The sequence below is a fragment of the Macaca fascicularis genome, chromosome 1 (genome assembly GCF_037993035.2).
Source record: "Macaca fascicularis isolate 582-1 chromosome 1, T2T-MFA8v1.1".
NCBI classification, from domain to species: Eukaryota; Metazoa; Chordata; class Mammalia; order Primates; family Cercopithecidae; genus Macaca; species Macaca fascicularis.
This window is the reverse complement of record NC_088375.1, coordinates 62326352-62345337: the sequence shown is the minus strand read 5'-3', so window position 1 is coordinate 62345337 and position 18986 is coordinate 62326352. Positions and strand designations below refer to the sequence as shown.

The window sequence follows — 18986 nt, the reverse complement described above, 5'->3', positions numbered from 1 at the left end:
GGCCTCCCAAAGTGCTGGGATTATAGGCTTGAGCCACCACACCTGGCCAAAACTGATTCCTCTTAAACCTTCAAGTCTCAGGTTAAATGTCACCTCTTCAACAGTCATCAAGATATTCCAGGCCGGGAGCAGTGGCTCACACCTGTAATCCCAGCACTTTAGGAGGCCAAGGCGGGCAGATTGAGGCCAAGAGTTCAAGACCACCCTGGCCAACATAGTGAAAACCCATCTCTACTGAAAATACAAAAATTAACTGGGCGTGGTGGCACACGCCTGTAATCCAGCTACTTGCGTGGCTGAGGCAGAAGAATCGCTTGAACCCAGGAGACGGAGGTTGCAGTGAGCCAAGATCATACCATTTCACTCCAGTGGCAGGGGCAGAGGATGCTAAAACCATTTGAGTGAAAAGTTGGGGTGGAAAGAAAACATGTGGAGTAGGCTGACCATTCCACCATCCCCAACCTTATCACTAAAAGAGGGTCATTCACACACCATATACTATCTGATTTTGAAGCAACAAGAAACCAGCATACCACCTATTAAGTATTCCTGACCAAAAGATAAATAATTCAAATTGAGATCTACCTACTAACTGCAAGTTACTAGGCAAAATGGAGAGCAAGCAGTTAATCAGTCAAATCCAGAATGTAGGAGTTCTACAGGACCTGGGAAGGCAGGGAAGATTAAAGTGGGGAGATTGTTACAGAACCTTAAAAAACCAACTGCGGCTGGCAGGTAGTGCCTGTAGTCCCAATTATTCCGGAAGGCTGAGGCAGGAGGATCCCTAGAGTCCAGGAGTTTCAGGCTGTAGTGTGCGATGTCCAAACCTGTGAATAGCCACTGCACTCCCGCCTGATCACACAATGAGACTTCATCTCTTTTTTTTTTTTCAGACAGGCTCTCACGCTGTCGCCTAAGCTAAAGTGCAGTGGCTCCATCCCCGCTTGCTGCAGCTTTCACCTCCTGGGCTCAAGAGATCCTCCCACCTCAGTCTCTCGGGTAGCTGGGACTAGAAGCTCGCTCTATGACTCCCCACTGATTTTTTGATTTTTTTTTTTTGCAGAGAAGGGGCTCAGTTTGTTGCCTAGGCTGGTCTCGAACTCCTAGACTCAAGCAATCCTGCCCCCTTGGCCTCCCAAAGTGCTAGGATTAAAGGTGTGAGCCACTGGGCCTGGCCGAAATCCTATTAAAAAAAAAAAAAAAGTATGAGGAGAGACTGAATCTAAACTGAGATACAGTAATACTTAACACCAAAAGGTTCCAAGTATCTTTGACAGATACTAGTTCCACGTGCCAACACCACAGAGCATTTTTCTCCGGGTGTCGCTTTAAAACCGTGGTTTTCGGCCGAGCACGGTGGCTCCTGCCTGTAATCCCAGCACTTTCGGAGGCCGAGGTGGGCGGATCACCTGAGGTCTGGAGCCTGACCAACCTGGTGAAACCCGGTCTCTAATAAAACAGAATTAGCCGGGCGTAGTAGTGCGCGCCTGTAATCCCAGCGTCCCCGGAGGCTGAGGCAGAAGAATCACTTGAACCCGGGAGGCAGAAGTTGCAGTGAGCCAAGATCGCGCCACTGCACTCCAGCCTGGGCAAAAAGAGCTAAACTCCACTTATAAAACAAACAAACAAACAAACAAACAAAAACTGGTTTTCAAGCTTTAAGGTATACAAAAAATCACTGGGAGGTGTGCTCATTAAAATATATTTCTCTGAGCCCCATCTCGATACTGTCTGGAGGTTTCGGTGTGGCCCCGAAACGAACATTTTCCTTTTTTTTTCCCTTTGAGACGGAGTCTCCCTCTGTAGCCCAAGGTGGAGTTCAGTGGCGCTATTTCGACTCACTGCAACCCCCGCCCACGGGTTCAAGTGATTCTCCTGCCTCAGCCTCCCGAGTAGCTGGGATTACAGGCGTGCGCTACCACACACATCTAATATTTTTGTGTTTTTAGTAGAGACGGGGTTTCACCAGGTTGGCCAGGTTGGTCTCGAACTCAAGACCTCAGGTAGATCCACCCACCTTGGCCTCCCAAAGTACTGGGTTTACAAGCGTAAGCCACCGCGCCCAGCCAAAACGAGCATTTTCAAACAAGCACTCAAGTGCCGCTAAGGTAGACTGTCCGCAGCCTTAAAAACTAACTTAAAACGCGTCGGCCGGGCGCGGTGGCTCAAGCCTGTAATCCCAGCACTTTGGGAGGCCGAGACGGGCGGATCACGAGGTCAGGAGATCGAGACCATCCTGGCTAACACGGTGAAACCCCGTCTCTACTAAAAAAATACAAAAAACTAGCCGGGCGAGGTGGCGGGCGCCTGTAGTCCCAGCTACTCGGGAGGCTGAGGCAGGAGAATGGCGTGAACCCAGGGAGGCGGAGCTTGCAGTGAGTTGAGATCCGGACACTGCACTCCAGCCTGGGTGACAGAGCGAGACTCCGTCTCAAAAAAAAAAAAAACTTAAAACGCGTCAATGTCATTCTTACCGCCTCCCCCTCTCCCACCTCTTTTCTCCAAATTGCCTCAATAGTCCTCAAATGTTGTGTCCACTTAAACTCAACCCAACCATGTCGACTTTAGGTTTGTCACCTGTTGGCCAAAGTTACATCACGTCACCCCATCTCCACTTTTATCTTCCGCTAGCCCTCATCCCACAACTCTTCCCCTCCCCCCAAGCCCTTCTTCCGCCTGGCGCGGCCTTCCCCACGCCGCCCGACCCACCTCTCAAGCTCCTCCCGCCCGCTACCGGCACAATTGGCAGTACGGCCGCCTGCTCCTCACTCTCCAGCTCCCGCTCCCAGCACCCCGCCGACGAAGGCCAAGAGCCACACCTTACGGCAGCTCCATGAGTCGCTCCCCCGCCGAGCCCGGGTGGGGGGAGGGGTAGCAGTCACAGATCCGAGGACCTCGGCAGCATTTTGAAATGGCGAGTAATGAAGCCGCAACTTCCGGCCTCCCGCACGGCCTCACAGGAGGGCTTCCGGTAAGGCCTCCGGAAACCATAGATGGAGCAATGGGAGGACTACAGAGCTAGAAAGGCTGATCTCACTACCATAGAGTAGATCCTAGACCGGGGAGAGAGTCGTGGGGGCCCGGAAGATTGAAAGTCGTCGGATTTCAAAAGATAATATGTGAGGGACTTGGCAGGGTCTTGTGATACTTTCAGGCGTGTATTAGGAGATCAGAAAACAGAGAAGGGGAAGAGCTAAGGTCATAATCCCAGGCTGCCTTCAGCTCTTTGGAAAAACTACGCTTCTTCTGCCATTCCCCAGTACTCACCCTTGCTCCCCAAGGGTGGCAGGGAGGGGAAATGGAGCGATGGCGCCACTAGGGTGGCCCGGAAGCTTGAAGCCGTGGCAAATAATGGAAGGCGCCGGCCGCTGTGGCTCACGCCTGTAATCCCAGCAATTTGGGAGGCCTAAGGCAGGCGGATCATCTGAGGTCAGGAGTTCGAGACCAGCCTGACCAATATGGTGAAACCCTGTCTCTACTAAAAGTACAAAACTAGTGGGGTGTGGTGGCGTATGCCTGTAATCCCAGCTACTCAGAAGGCTGAGACAGGAGTAATCGTTTGAACCTGGGAGGCGGAGGTTGCAGTGAGCCGAGATATTGCCATTCCAGCCTGGGGAACAAGAGTGAAACTCCTTCAAAAAAAAAAAAGAGAGAAAGAGAGAAAAGAAAGAGAAATAGTTGAAGGCTCAAGGGAATTTTTAACATGCATATAAACAAGGGAGGCCGGGCGCAGTGGCTCACCCCTGTAATCCCAGCACTTTGGGAGGCCGAGGCGGGCGGATCACCTGAAGTCAGCAGTTCGAGACTATCCTGCCCAACATGGCGAAACCCCCGTCTCTACTAAAAATACAGAAAGTTAGCCGGGCGTGGTGGCGGTCGCCTGTAATCCCAACTACTTAGGAGGCTGAGGCAGGAGAATCGCTTGAACCCAGGAGGCGAAGGTTGCAGTGAGCCGAGATCGCGCCATTGCATTCTAGCCTGGGCGACAAGAACGAAACTCCATCTCAAAAAAAAAAAAAAAAAAAAAAAAAAGAGGGAAAGGGTTGAGCATGGAAATTGGAAGCTGTCTTCAAATAACTGAATAGTATAATATTGGAAATAACGGAGCCTTATTCTCTTCTCCAAAGTGCAGAACTAAAACCAATAGAAATTACAAGGCAGTATTTTTTTTTTTTTTTTTTTTTTTTTTTTTGAGACGGAGTCTCGCTCTGTCACCCAGGCTGGAGTGCGGTGGCTGGATCTCAGCTCACTGCAAGCTCCGCCTCCCGGGTTCACGCCATTCTCCTGCCTCAGCCTCCCGAGTAGCTGGGACTATAGGCGCCCGCCACCTCGCCCGGCTAGTTTTTTGTATTTTTTTAGTAGAGACGGGGTTTCACCGTGTTAGCCAGGATGGTCTTGATCTCCTGACCTCGTGATCCGCCCGTCTCGGCCTCCCAAAGTGCTGGGATTACAGGCGTGAGCCACCGCGCCCGGCCAACAAGGCAGTATTTTAAGCTCAGAAAATCCTCTAACATTTAGGGTCATTCTGAAATAAATGAAATTAGGTATTTGGGGGAAGTAATGTCATTTGAAGACAGCCTGCCTGAGAGGTTTGTGGAAAGTTCTTCTATATTAGGAAACATTAAAACTGGTTGTGTAACCCAAGAAAGTTCCATCTCAGTGTTCTTTGCACCTCTCTTTTAGCATTTACCACGTACTTTTTTTTTGTTTTGTTTTAGTTATTCGTGTATATACCATTCTTATCTCTCCCAATAAACGACAACAAACCGTGGCTCCCAATGCTAGATACAGACCCATGCAAAAGAACATAGGGCAATAACCTTCCTTAAATTTGTACATTCCACTTTGCTCTACTTCTAGCATAACCTCCTGCATAGCTGGGAGATCCAGAGTTCCATTAAGGAGCTGAAGAATTAACTTCTTTTTCATAGAAATCTGCAACCACCTCACTCAAAACAAAAAAGAAAAAAAAAAGGTGGGGGGTGCTTTTTTAGGTGAACCACTGTCAACTATTTCCCCTGTCCTTTTGTGCAATGAGTATTTTTTAAAACTTTCAACAGGAATTTTTTTTGTAACTTTTAAATAGCATCTGGTTAGTTTGGATCCTTTCCCAATGTCTCCTGGAGTCTTGGAATATGATCTGTTCATGCAGTTCAGTTTGTGTAAGATCAACGAGTATTTGTTGAGGCCAGGCGCAGTGGCTCACACCTGTAATCCCAACCCTTTGGGAGGCCAAGGTGGGAGGATCGTTTAAGCCCAGGAGTTCAAGACCAGCCTGGGCAAGAAAGTGAGAACCCCATCTGTATAAAAAAAAAAAAGTAATTAGCTGAGCATCCTACTGTGTGCCAAGCACCAATCTAGAGGATTCCAAAACAAGATCTGAAATCTGTCTAGTGGAGGAGTCCAGCTAAAAAGAATGTGATAAGTGCAATGATTGGTGAGCTGCAGTTAACCTCCCCTAGGTTAAGAGAGATGAGCCCTTTCAATTTGGGCAAAATATTGACCAACGTCTTTAATTTGTCTTCATTTAAAACCTTGAGGGCCCGGCGCAGTGGCTCATGCCTATAATCCCAGCACTTTGTGAGACCGAGGCAGGTGGATCATGTGAGGTCAGGAGTTCGAGACCAGCCTGGCCAACATGATAAAACACTGTCTCTACTAAAAATACAAAAAAGATTAGCCGAGTGCAATGGTAGGCGCTTATAATCTCAGCTACTCGGGAGGCTGAGGGAGGAGAATCGCTTGAATTGGGAGTAGGAGATTGCAGTGAGCCGAGATTGCTCCACTGCACTCTAGCCTGGATGACGGAGCCAGACTCTGTCTCAATCAATCAACAATAAAAAAAATAAAAAACCTTGATAAATATGTTGACTAGGCCATGGTGAAGAATAGAGTTTTTCCCATCATAGATAACACTGATTTGTGAGTAATTGTTCACCTTCTAATTTAAAAAAAAAAAAAAAATAGACACAGGGTCTTACTATGTTGCCCAGTCTGGTCTTGAACTCCTGGCCTCAAGTGATCCTCCTCCGACCTTGGCCTCCCAAAGTGTTAGGATTACAGGTGTAATCTTATAATCCTACAGGTGGCACTCGCCAGCACGCCCAGTTAATTATGTGTGTGTGTGTTTTGTTTTGCTTTGTTTTGTTTTCTTGAGACGGAGTTCCCTTCTGTTGCCAGGCTAGAGTGCAATGGCACGATCTCGGCTCACTGCAATCTCTGCCTCCCGGGTTCAAGCAATTCTCCTGCCTCAGCCTCCCAAGTCGCTGGGATTACACGTGCGCCACTATACTCCAGCGTGGGTGAGAGAAGAAGACTCCATCTCAAAAAAAAAAAAAAGAAAGAAAAGAAAAAAAGAAAAGAAATTGGAAATTGGCTTAAAAACTTAACTGACTCAGTGATCACCACTTCCTTCTTTAAGAACTATGCTCAAAACCGTTGATTTGATTAAAAGGACAGGAAATCTGGGTTCTAGTCTAGCTATTTTTAGAAACCAGAAAAAGTTACAGTTTTTCAGGTCTTCAGTTCCCTAATCTGTAAAATAAAATGGCTGAATTCAGCCATTTCTTATGGCCCTTCTAGTTTTTAAAAAATTAAAAGTTAGTATTATTTGTCTATAGCCTTTCTGAAAAAAAATACAATGAATGACTTTAGACATATCAAAGGGTATAAAGAATATGATCTCCCAGCTGGGCGCAGTGGCTCATGCCTTTAATCCCAGCACTTTGGGAGGTCGAGGCGGACGGATCACCTGGGGTCGGGAGTTCAAGACCAGCCTGCCCAACATGGCAAAACCCCATCTCTACTAAAAATGCAAAACAATTAGCCGGGTGTGGTGGTGCATGCCTGTAATCCCAGCTACTCAGGAGGCTGGGGCAGGAGAATCACTTGAACCCAGGAGGCAGAGGTTGCAGTGAGCCGAAATCCCGCCATTGCACTCTACCCTGGGCAACAGAGTGAGACTCCATCTCAAAAAAAAAAAAAAAAAAAAAAAGAATATGATCTCCCTTTTCCCATTCCTTTTCCTAAGAACAATACACATACAAAGAAGTTCCCTGTAGTCACCTCTATGGTATCTCCTTTCTTCATCCTCTGGGAACCACTGTCTTGAGTTTGATATTTACCCCTGCCATGCATTTCTATAGACTTTTAGAGTTTATATGTGTATATATTCCTTAAAAATGTGTTTATGCTTTTAAAATTTTTCTAAATGGCATCAAACTATATGTGGTCTACTGCAACTTATATTTTTGCTCAGCATTGTGAAGTTCAGTGCTGTTAAACCGTGTAGTTATGGTTAATTTAGTTTTGTTGGCCGGGCGCGGTGGCTCAAGCCTGTAATCCCAGCACTTTGGGAGGCCGAGACGGGCGGATCACGAGGTCAGGAGATCGAGACCATCCTGGCTAACACGGCAAAACCCCGTCTCTACTAAAAAATACAAAAAAGTAGCCGAGTGAGGTGGCGGGCGCCTGTAGTCCCAGCTATTCGGGAGGCTGAGGCAGGAGAATGGCGTAAACCTGGGAGGCGGAGCTTGCAGTGAGCTGAGATCCGGCCACTGCACCCCAGCCTGGGCGGCAGAGCAAGACTCCGTCTCAAAAAAAAAAAAAAAAAAAAAAAAAATTTAGTTTTGTTGTTGTTGTTCGGAGATGGAGTCTTGCTTTGTCGCCCAGGCTGGAGTGCAGTGATGCGATCTTGGCTCACTGCAGTCTCCACCTCCAGGGTTCAAGCGATTCTCCCGCCTCAGCCTCCGGAGTAGATGGGATTACAGGCACGTGCCACCACGCCTGGCTAAATTTTGTATTCTTAGTAGAGACAGGGTTTCACCATGTTGGCCAGGCTGGTCTCGAACTCTTGACCTCATGATCCGCCTGCCTCGGCCTCCCAAAGTGCTGGCATGACAGGTGTGAACCACCGTACCTGGCCCTGGTTAATTCGTTTTTTTTGTTTGTTTTTTGTTTTTAAGACAGAGTTTCACTCTTGTCACCCAGGCTGGAGGGCAGTGGCACCATCTCGGCTCACTGCAACCTCTGCCTCCCAGGTTCAAGTGATTCTCCTGCCTCAGCCTTCCGTGGTAGCTGGGATTACAGGCGCCTGCCACCACGCCCAGCTAATTTTTTTTGTATTTTTAGTTGAGACGGAGTTTCACCATTTTGGCCAGGCTGGTCTTGAACCCCTGACCTCAGGTGATCCACCCACCTCGGCCTCCCAAAGTGCTGGGATTACAGGCGTGAGCCACCATGCCTGACTTCATTTTTAATGTTGTAACGTTGTTGTATAGTAATATATTGAATTGTATAAATGCATAATGAATTGTTGTATAGTATTAGTTTTCTAGAGTTGCCATAACAAAATACCACTGAGTGGCTTAAACAGAAATTTATTTTCTCATAGTTCTGGAAGCTAGAAGTTGAAGATCAAGTTGTTAGCAAGTTAGGTTTCTCCTGATGCCCTCTTTCCTTGGCTTGATAAATATGTTGACTAGGCCATGGTGAAGAATAGAGTTTTTCCCAACATGGTTGACACTGATTTGTGAGTAATTGTTCATCTTCTAATAAAAAAAAAAAAAAAAATAGACACAGGGTCTCACTATGTTGCCCAGTCTGGTCTCGAACTCCTGGCCTTAAGTGATCCTCCCCACTTGGCCTCCCAAAGTGTTAGGATTACAGGTGTGATCTTGTAATCCTACAGGTGGCATCCACCAGCATGCCCTAAATTAGCATGCTAATTTTGTGTGTGTGGTTGTTTTGTTTTGCTTTTTTGTTTGTTTGTTTTTTGAGACGGGGTTCCGTCTGTTGCCAGACTGGAGTGCAGCCTGTCTTTTCACTGTGTCCTCGTGTGGTTGCCCATTGCATGTATGTTGTTTGTATCCTAATCTCCTCTTCTTATGAGGACCCTAACATATTGGGCTCACCCATGTGACCTCATTTTACCTTAATCACCTCTTTAAAGGTGCTCTCTCCAAATACATTCCCATTCTGTAGTGCTGGGGGTGGTGTTCAACATGAAGTTTGAGAGGGACACATTCAGCCCATAATAGTAATGGATGCACCACAATTTTTATTCATCTCTTTTAATAAATACTTAGGCATCAGTTAATTGTTTGCCGTTACAAACAATGTTGTTATCGTTCTCGTGCTTATCTCCATGTATACTCTAGAGGAAATTATTGAGTTACAGACTATATATGTTGTCCACCCTATTAGACCATGCCAAAGTGCTCTCCAAAGTCATTGTAGAAAAATACACACTCCTAACAGATGTGTATAGGAATTACCTTGGCCGGGCGCGGTGGTTCACGACCGTAATCCCAGCACTTTGGGAGGCCAAGGTGGGCGGATCACGAGGTCAGGAGTTTGAGACCAGCTTGGCCAACATGGTGAAACCCCGTCTCTACTAAAAATACAAAAATTAGCTGGGCATGATGGGAGTGTCTGTAGTCCCAGCTACTTGGGAGGCTGAGGCAGGAGAATCACTTGAACCCAGGAGGTGGAGGTTGCAGTGAGCCAAGATCGCACCACTGCACTCCAGCCTGGCAACAAAGTGAGATACCATCTCAAAAAAAAAGAGAATTATCTTGATGCATATGTTTACCAGTACTTGGCATTTTCAAATTATAAAAAATAATCTGATAGATGTAAAATGGTTTCTCATAGTGGTTTGTTTTATAGGTCCATGATTATTAATAAGGTTTAGCACTTTTTCATATTTATCGACTTAAGGTTCCTTTTTTTTTTTTTTGAGACGGAGCCTGGCTCTGTCACTCAGGCTGGAGTGCAGTGGTGCGATCTCAGCTCACTGCAAACTCCGCCTCCTGGGTTCACACCATCCTCCTGCCTCAGCCTCCCGAGCAGCTGGGACCACAAGCACCCACCACGACACTGGGCTAATTTTTTGTATTTTTAGTAGAGACAGGGTTTCACCATGTTAGCCAGGATGGTCTTGATCTCCAGACCTCGTGATCTGCCCACCTCGGCCTCCCAAAAGTGCTGGGATTACAGGCGTGAGTCACTGTGCCTGGCTGACTTAAGGTTCCTATGTATGAATTGCCTAATCAGACCTTTTGCCCATTTTTCTATTGGATTGTCTTTTACTTTTTTGTTGTTTGTTTGTTTGTTTGTTTTGGAGACAGAGTCCTGTTCTGTCACCCAGGCTGGAGTGTGGAGTGCAGTGGTGCAATCTTGGCTCACTGCAACCTCTGCCTCCCAGGTTCAAGCAACTCTCCTGCCTCAGACTCCCAACTAGCTGGGACTACAGGAACCGACCACCATGCCCAGCTAATTATTTGTATTTTTAGTAGAGACGGGTTTTCACCGTGTTAGCCAGGATGGTCTCGATCTCCTGACCTCAAGTGATCCACCCACCTCGGCCTCCCAAAGTGCTGGGATAATAGGCATGAGCTATGACGGCCGGCTTGTCTTTTACTTATTGATTTGTGGGAGTTTTCCATATAATCTGGATATTAATCCTTCCTGGTTATATGTGTTATAAATAATGACTTCACATATGTAGCTTTTCACTTTTTAAACATTGTCTTTGATTAACAATTTTTAATGAAATAAAATTTGTTAATTTTTTTTATGTTTTGTGCTTTTTAAAAATTTATTCTAGAAGAGATGCTTCCCCGTCTCTGGGTCGTAAAGATACTCTCATATATTTTCTTCTAAAAGTTCCAAAGATTTGCTTTTCTTTTTTTTTTTTTTTGAGAGGGAGTCTCTTTCTGTCGCCCAGGCTGGAGTGCAGTGGTACAATCTCAGCTCACTGTAACCTCTGCCTCCTGGGTTCACACCATTCTCTTGCCTCAGCTTCCCGAGTAGCTGGGACTACAGGCGCCCCCCACCACGCCCGGCTAATTTTTTTTGTATTTTTTTAGTAGAGATGGGGTTTCACCATGTAAGCCAGGATGGTCTCGATCTCCTGACCTCATGATCTGCCTGCCTCGGCCTCCCAAAGTGCTGGAATTACAGGCGTGAGTCACCAAGCACGGCCTGCTTTTCCTTTTTTAAGGGTCCAAAGGGCCAGCTAGAAAGATTTGCTTTTCACACTTAGGCCATTAATATATTCAGAATTTATTTTTCTGCATGTTGTAACATGCAGATCCAACATACAGTGCCCTGACTGGAGCACAGTGGCTCCATCCTGGCTCACTTCAGTCTCCACCTCCTGGGCCCAAGTGATTCTTCCACCTCAGCCTCCTAAGCAGCTGGAACTATAGGCTCACGCCACCACGCCTGGCTAATTTTTAATTTTTAATTTTTAATTTTTTTTTTTATAGAGAGGGAGTTTCACCATGTTGCCTAAGCTGATCTTGAACTCCTGGGCTCAAGCAATCCTCCCACCTCAGCCTCCCCAGTAGCAGGAATCACAGCCAGGCGCCACCACGCCCAGTTTATTGATTGATTATGTGGGGGAGGGTGGCGGCGGGAGGGGGCAGGTCTCCCTAGTTGTCTAGGCTGCTCTGGAACTCCTGGCCTCAAGCAGTCCTCCCATCTCGGCCTCCCAAAGTGCTGGAATACCATGCCCAGCCTTAAAAATCAGCTTTATACATCTTGTTCCACTTCCATCAAATATGTTAATCCTTTGTTGAAAGGTGAATGGTATCAGAGAAGGTTGAAAGAGCAGGATCCATAGGGTTTGTTCTTGTTACATCTTTGCCATTAAATCTTTATGTGCCTCCACGAATGCTTATTACATGTCAGACACTATTGCAAACAATATCTATTTACTGTATTATTTAAATCTCACAGTCTTCCTATTGTCCTGATACACAGAGAAGTAGCTTGCTCAAGGTTACACAATGGTAGTCAGGATTCAAACAGGGCACCTAACTTCAGAACCCAGGCTTTGTATAAGCATTTATCCTTTGTTTTTGTTTGTTGTCTTATCCTTTGTTTTTCAGTGCACATATATGCACCCTTTTCTTGAAAATACAAAACAAGCAAAACACTTTTTTTTTTTTTTTTTGAGACGTAGTCTGGCTCTCACCCAGGCTGGAGTGCAGTGGCGCCATCTCGGCTCACTGCAAGCTCCGCCTCCTGGGTTCACGCCATTCTCCTGCCTGAGCCTCCCGAGTAGCTGGGACCACAGGCGCCCGCCACCACGCCCGGCTAATTTTTTGTATTTTTAATAGAGACGGGGGTGGGGGGGGGTCACCGTATTAGCCAGGATGGTCTCGATCTCCTGACCTCGTGATCCACCCGCCTCAGCCTCCCAAAGTGCTGGGATTACAGGCGTGAGCCACCGCGCCCGGTCACCCCTGATTATTTCTTCAGGACACATTCCTAAAAGTGGAATTGCTGGACCAGAGCAATCACCCCGAAAGAGATTAAGGATGGAATTAAGGTAAAGTAACATCAGCTAACAAAGACCTTTAGTGTCCCACTCTCAAAACTCTACCGTGGTGCCGGGCGCGGTGGCTCACGCCTGTAATCCCAGCACTTTGGGAGGCCGAGGCGGGCGGATCACAAGGTCAGGAGATCGAGACCACGGTGAAACCCCGTCTCTACTAAAAATACAAAAAATTAGCCGGGCGCGGTTGTGGGCGCCTGTAGTCCCAGCTACTCGGGAGGCTGAGGCAGGAGAATAGCGTGAACCCGGGAGGCGGAGCTTGCAGTGAGCCGAGATCGCGCCACTGCACTCCAGCCTGGGCTGGGCGACAGAGCGAGACTCCGTCTCAAAAAAAAAAAAAAAAAAAAAAAAACTCTACCGTGGTAATTCTCAACACCAGCTCCATAGCAAAGGGCAGTGCTCAAATTACTGATGGCTACGGAAGGGAAGAACCTCCAATGCCAAGATCAAAACAATCTCTCTTCAATGCCATGCTCAGTTTTCCTGTCTCTCTAGCTTAGTAGGACTTCTGCCCCCAAGGTCGCTGCTGATGAACTTCTCCAGAGTTTGCGCCCCTTAAAATTACTTGGATGCGCCAGGCGAATCACCGGAGGTCAGGAATTCGAGACCAGATTTGCCAACACGATGAAACCCCGCCTCTACAAAAAATACAAAAATTAGCTGGGCATGGTGGCAGGCGCCCGTAATCCCAGCTACTCGGGAGGCTGAGGCAGGAGAACTGCTTGCACCCGGGAGGCGGAGGTTGCACTGAGCCGAGAGATCGTGTCATTACACGCAAGCCTGGGCGGCAAAGGGAGACTCCGTCTCAAAAAAAAAAAAAATAACAAAAAAAAACTTGGATGCTTTCAAGGGACCTACTGGATAACCTCACCATCCTTCCTTTCTCTCACTTTATACCGCATAGTGCAACCCGATAGCTTCAGAACACCATATTCATAGTCTCTTAGACAGATTCATTTTTTTCTATTGTTGGATAGGTTTTAGCACTGATGCCCATCCTATTATCAATGGTAAAATAGATCTAAGGTTATTACAGCACTTCAAAAGCGACACCTCGCCATTCTTTTAATCCTGAACGTATTTAATTACAAATCAAAAAAGCCTACCTAATCGTACTTACTAGGCGCATAAATATCTCGCAATTCTGAATTAGCTGGTGATGCTGGTGAAAGGCGCAGAATTTGGGCTTTCTGTTTTTCCTTTTACGCACGCATCACGAACTTTCTTGGCGTTAAAAGCAGCCTCACAAAATGCAGATGATGCAATCGCTCAAGGGTCCTCATTCTTATGTAAGAAATAGCAGAACAAAAAGTATGATACGGGAGCCCGGATAGCTCAGTCGGTAGAGCATCAGACTTTTAATCTGAGGGTCCAGGGTTCAAGTCCCTGTTCGGGCGTAGTGTTTTCTTTTCCTTAATGGACAAACAAATTGTATATATTATTGGGGTACAACACCATCTTCTGAAATATGTGTATATTGTTGAATGAGTAAATCAAACTGATGAGGGTATGCATTACCTCACATATCATCTTTAGTGGTGAGAGCACAAGGTGCTTGCTTTTTAAGTTTTTTTTCTTCCTTTCTCAATTACGAGCCATCAAAAAACAAGTATTTTTCTGGGGAAGCACCGTGCCAGACCTCGAAACTCGCCAAGAAATTAAACGATTTTTCAGTCATTTTTTTCCTCTCTGAAAATATGTTTATCCAGCATATTCTGAAACCGATGAAAAACGAATTGAATTCGCTTTGAAATGTAAGGATTTACAACGTCCGCATTTCGGACTTGGTGAGATGATACAAAGTAACGAAAACTACAAACGCCCGAACAGGGACTTGAACCCTGGACCCTCAGATTAAAAGTCTGATGCTCTACCGACTGAGCTATCCGGGCGCTTCGGTAGCGAGTCCTTTCTGTTTACTTCATATAGGGGTTTTTTTTTTTCTTTTATTTTGAGATGATGTCATTCTGTCACCAGGCTGGAGTGCAGTAGCGCGATGTTGGCTCACCGCAACCTCCGCCTCCCGGGTTCAAGTGATTCTCCTGCCTCAGCCTCCCGAGTAGCTGAGACTACAGGCGCGCGCGCCCACGCCCAGCTAATTTTTGTATTTTTGGAAAAGACAGAGTTTCATCATGTTGACCACGATGGTCTCGATTTCTTGACCTCGTGATCCGCCCACCTTGGCCTCCCAAAGTGCTGGGATTATAGGAGTGAGCCACCGCGCCGGCCTGCTTCCTTTTAAGCAGCTAAATTTAGGTTTTAATTAGAATTAAAGGTGTTTTTTTGTTTTTTGTTTTAGCGAGATAAAGCAAAACATATTTTCCTATCCTTTTCTTTTTGTTCCATTCACTTAAAACATGTGTTCTTCAAGCTGTTTCATGTTTGATAAGTTACCAGTATTTACTAAACTCTCTAAAAGGAAATTAATGGTAGTAAATGACAGAAAAATGGGCAACCAAGATGAATATTCAAAATTTAGACATGGGGTTACAACCTCTCTTTCCTTCCCTCTTTCCGTCCTTCCTTTCTTTCTTCTTTTTTTTTCTTTCAATCTTTGCAGCTGTGCCAGGGAGCAACCTCTTTTTATTATACTTCTGCCTTCTATTTATCACTTCCCTGATAAGGTCTCTTAATTTTAATTATTCTACCAAACTAGATTACAGCATCTCTCCCATTAATGAAAAATACATTTCCATTCATCAGATGATGTAGTTGTTAGATGAGCATTCCTTAGCACAAAAGAAGGAAAGACACTTTTGATTCATGCACAGAGGAGCTAATACTATAAGAAAATAGACGTGATTGTGGAAAGGTCTGAATTAAGATTGTGGGAAAAGGAGTTTAGACCTTTAATTTAAATTTAGATTGAATTTTTGCCTTTCTTCCCGTTTCAGGCAAGTTGCAGTTTTCTTTTCTTTTCTTTTCTTTTTTTTTCGAGTCAGAGTCTCACTCTGTCGCCCAGGCTGGAGTGGAGTGGCAGGATCTCAGCTTATTGCAACCTCTGCCTCCCAAGTTCAAGCAGTTCTCCTGCCTCAGACTCCCGAGTAGCTGGGATTATACAGGTGCGTGCCACGACGCCCTGCTAATATTTTTGAATTTTTTTTAGTAGAGATGGGGGTTTCACCATATTGGCCAGGCTGGTCTCGAACTCCTGACCTCAGGTGATCCGCCTGCCTCTGCCTACCAAAGTGCTGGGATTACAGGTGTGAACCATCGCACCCGCCTCAAGTTGCTGTTTTCAAGACAGACTCACAAGACGAATCCTCCCAAAGCAGTGTGCACCAGTGGGAGCAACATAGAGTATTAAGAATACAAGTCTCCAGATCAGCCTAGTTTCTCCTAAAATCAATTTCTTTCTTCTTTTTTTTTTCTTTGAGCTGGAGTCTCGCTCTTGTGGCCCAAGCTGGAATACAATGGCGCGACCTTGGCTCACTGCAACCTCCACTTCTTGGGTTCGAGCGATTCTCCTGCCTCAGCCTCCAGAGTAGCTGGGATTATAGGCACGAGCCACCACACCTGGCTAATTTTTTGTATTTTTAGTATAAACGGGGTTTCACCATGTTAGCCAGGCTGGTTTCGAACTCCTTACCTCAGGTGATCTTCCTGCCTTGGCCTCCCAAAGTGCTGAGATTACAGGCATGAGCCACCGCACCCAGCCACCTAAAATCAATTTCATCTACCCTGACACATGGGTTGTGGAACACAAGATTATGAAATTTCAAATACTGATAAGGGAATTTATTTTAGTTTCTGGGTACTAGTGGCTTCTGAACACAATGAACAACAAAATAGCTCAGTCTCAGTTGGAAGAATTTTTCTTTCCTACTATTGTCTGATTCTTATAGAACAAAGACCAACAAACTGTGTGATCCTGAGCAGGCCTGGGTTTCCACATTTATAAAATAAGGGAAATTGATTAGATGGCCTCTGAGATAACCTGTAAATCTAAAGTTTTACCATTCTGTTACTTTTTTCCATTGTGAATAAGATTAGAAGGAACAGACTCAAAATGTGCCAGAATGGAGTGATTTAATTCAACAAACATTTACTGATCGTCTATTACAGGTTAGGCTCTGCGCTAGCCCTAGAGTCTGAGATGAGTAGGACATGGGTCCTGCTAAGAGTCTAGGAAAGAAGACACACAAACAAACAATTTCAACATAAAGTGGAGTGGCGGCAGATGAAGATGGACAGGAAAGCAGGGTTTATAAAATGAGGGTGCCTGGGCCCTTGAGTTTTCAGCAGGGAAACTGCATGATCATAATTAAGTCTAAACAAGTAGCTGTCAGTGGTGTAATAAAGAAATTATAATGAGCAAAACACAGACATTTATTTATTTAGACATTGTTTTTCAGCACCCACTGTGTTAGATAAGGAAAAACTGCCAGCACTGTTTCTATGAATGCAATGTGGAAATAAATTATACCACTTAAATTTTAAAGGAAAGGAAATGGTGTCTATCCAGGCCTCCTTCAAAGGGCAAGAACAGATAAAGGGGTCTTCAAGTTTTTTCCTCCCCAAGGCTTTGTTACATCACATTCCCTTTCCTCCGGGATAACAAAACCTGCTGTTTTAAAATTAAATAAACTGAATGGGATTAATCAATCAAAAATTTGCTTACTGATTACCCACTGCTTCCACAGCAGTGAGCTAGGCACAGTAGGGAGGAAAACAGGAAATCTGGAAGGCATGTGGGGACCACAAGATGTATTTAGAGAATGGGGAATAATTTAGTCTGGTTGGAGCAGAGGGAGATAGAGAGGGGTGAGGTCACATTGGAGACTACACTTCCGTTAGGCTAAGGCAAACGATTTTATCCTACAGGCAATGGCGAGCTATTGAAAGATTGGCTTGTTAACATTGCAAAGTCCATCTGAGATAGCATAAAATGAATCTGTTTGCTTCATTTATGTTGCATCAGAAACACAAGTGCCATCTTGTCCTTTAGCATAAAATCTTCCTTGAGTGCTTCTTGAAGCTTCTTTATGCAGACTGTTGAACTTCATTTTCCCACTAGAGGGCAGGCTAAACTCACAGATTCTATATATTTGGTGATTCTCCTAGTTCTTAAATTAAATTTCTCCCACTATTTTTAAAGCGTGTGCGTGTGTGTATGTGCTGAGAACACTTGAGATTATACTCTTAGCAAATTTCAAGTACACCATACATCATTAATAACTATAGTCACTGTACTGTATGTTAGATCCCCAAAATTTATTCATCTTACAACTGAAAGTTTGTGCTCTTTGATCAAGATCTATTTGTTTCCCTCACCTCCCAGCCCCTGGTAACCATTCTGCTGTTTCTATGAGTTTAACTTTTTTGGATTCCACATATAAGTGAAATAATATAGTATTTGTCTTCTGTTTCTAGCTTGTTTCACTTAGCATAAAGTCCTCCAGATTTGTCCACGTCGTCGCAAATGGCAGGATTTCCTTATGTATCACATTTTCTTTATTTCTTCTTCTTCTTTTTTTTTTTTTTAGACGGAGTTTTCACTCTTGTTGCCCAGGCTGGAATGCAGTGGCATGGTCTCACTTCACTGCAACCTCAACCTCCACCTCCTGGTTTCAAGTGATTTTCCTGCCTCATCCGTCCAAGCAGCTGGGACTGCAGGCACCTGCCACCACACCCAGCCAATTTTTGTATTTTTAATGGAGACAGGGTTTCATCATTTTGGCCAGGCTGGTCTGAACTCCTGACCTCAGGTGATCTGCTCACCTCGGCCTCCCAAAGTGCTGCGATTACAGGCATGAGCCACGGCACCCGGCCCCCATTTTCTTTATCCAGTCACCTGTTGACAGATACTTCTGCTGATTCCACATCTTGTCTATTGTGAATAATGCTGCAATGAACATGGAGGTGCAGGCCTCTCTTTAACATACTGATTTCATTTCCTTTGGATATATTCCCAGAAGTGGGATTGCTGGTTTGTACAGTAGTTCTATTTTTAATATTTTAAAGGAATCTCCATACTGTTTTCCATATGGCTGTACCAGTTTACATTCCCACGAACAGTGTACAAGGATCCCTTTTCTCCACACCCTCGACATCACTTGTAATCTTTTAACTTTTTGAGAATAACCACACTACAGGTGTGAAGTGATATTCATTATTGAGGTTTTGACTTACACTTCCGTGATGATTAATGATGTCGAGCACCTTTTCATATACCTGTGGGTCATTTGTATGTCTTCTTTGGGAAAATGTTGATTCAGGTCCTTTGTGCATTAAAAAAAATTCTGGTTATTTGTTTTTGTTTTGTTTTGCTATTGAGTTGTATGAGTTCCTTATATATTTTATGTATTAACCCCTGGTCAGATACATGGTTTGCAAATATTTTCTCCCATTCTGTATGTTGCCTTTTCATTTCATTGATCCCTACTATAATAATTTTTAAAGGGATGTTTTTTACCCTCCTCATCAGACTCACTGCGTTTAAAAAATGTCACCATCAATCTGATTACCCACTGCTTCCACAGCAGTGAGCTAGGCACAGAGGGGAAAGTTGTGGACCCTTCCTTCCCAGACTTCCCCAAACCAACACCAAGTCGTAGCTACCCACTCTGGGGCCCAGTCTTCTATCATCACAGTATAGCGCATAGAGTCTTTGGAGCTGAGACCATCACAAGGTACTAAG

The 18986-nt window shown here is 45.2% G+C and overlaps 1 protein-coding gene, 1 long non-coding RNA gene and 2 other non-coding genes across 17 annotated transcripts in view; 2 read left to right on the top strand and 2 right to left on the bottom strand.

The window, feature by feature from the left end:
* MDM4 (MDM4 regulator of p53) overlaps positions 1–13600 on the bottom strand; it is a 53456-nt gene extending 39856 nt beyond the window's left edge. For 9 of the 14 annotated variants that reach the window (XR_012431915.1, XR_010585076.2, XR_012431923.1 and 6 more), the window contains exon 1: positions 2820–2929. The gene's annotated coding sequence lies outside the window, so the exon portion shown is untranslated. Of the gene's footprint in view, positions 1–2709; positions 2930–13466 lie in introns of those variants that run through there. The other 5 variants (XR_012431936.1, XM_045395642.3, XM_074033915.1 and 2 more) reach the window with 2 other exon arrangements.
* LOC135969698 (uncharacterized) lies at positions 2736–18595 on the top strand. Its single transcript, XR_010585088.2, has 2 exons — positions 2736–2971; positions 17833–18595. It is a non-coding gene; the product is annotated as an uncharacterized lncRNA (long non-coding RNA).
* TRNAK-UUU (transfer RNA lysine (anticodon UUU)) lies at positions 13671–13743 on the top strand. Its single transcript has one exon. It is a non-coding gene; the product is annotated as a tRNA-Lys (tRNA).
* On the bottom strand, positions 14166–14238 carry TRNAK-UUU (transfer RNA lysine (anticodon UUU)). The gene has a single exon. It is a non-coding gene; the product is annotated as a tRNA-Lys (tRNA).
* Positions 18596–18986: the final 391 nt, after the last annotated feature.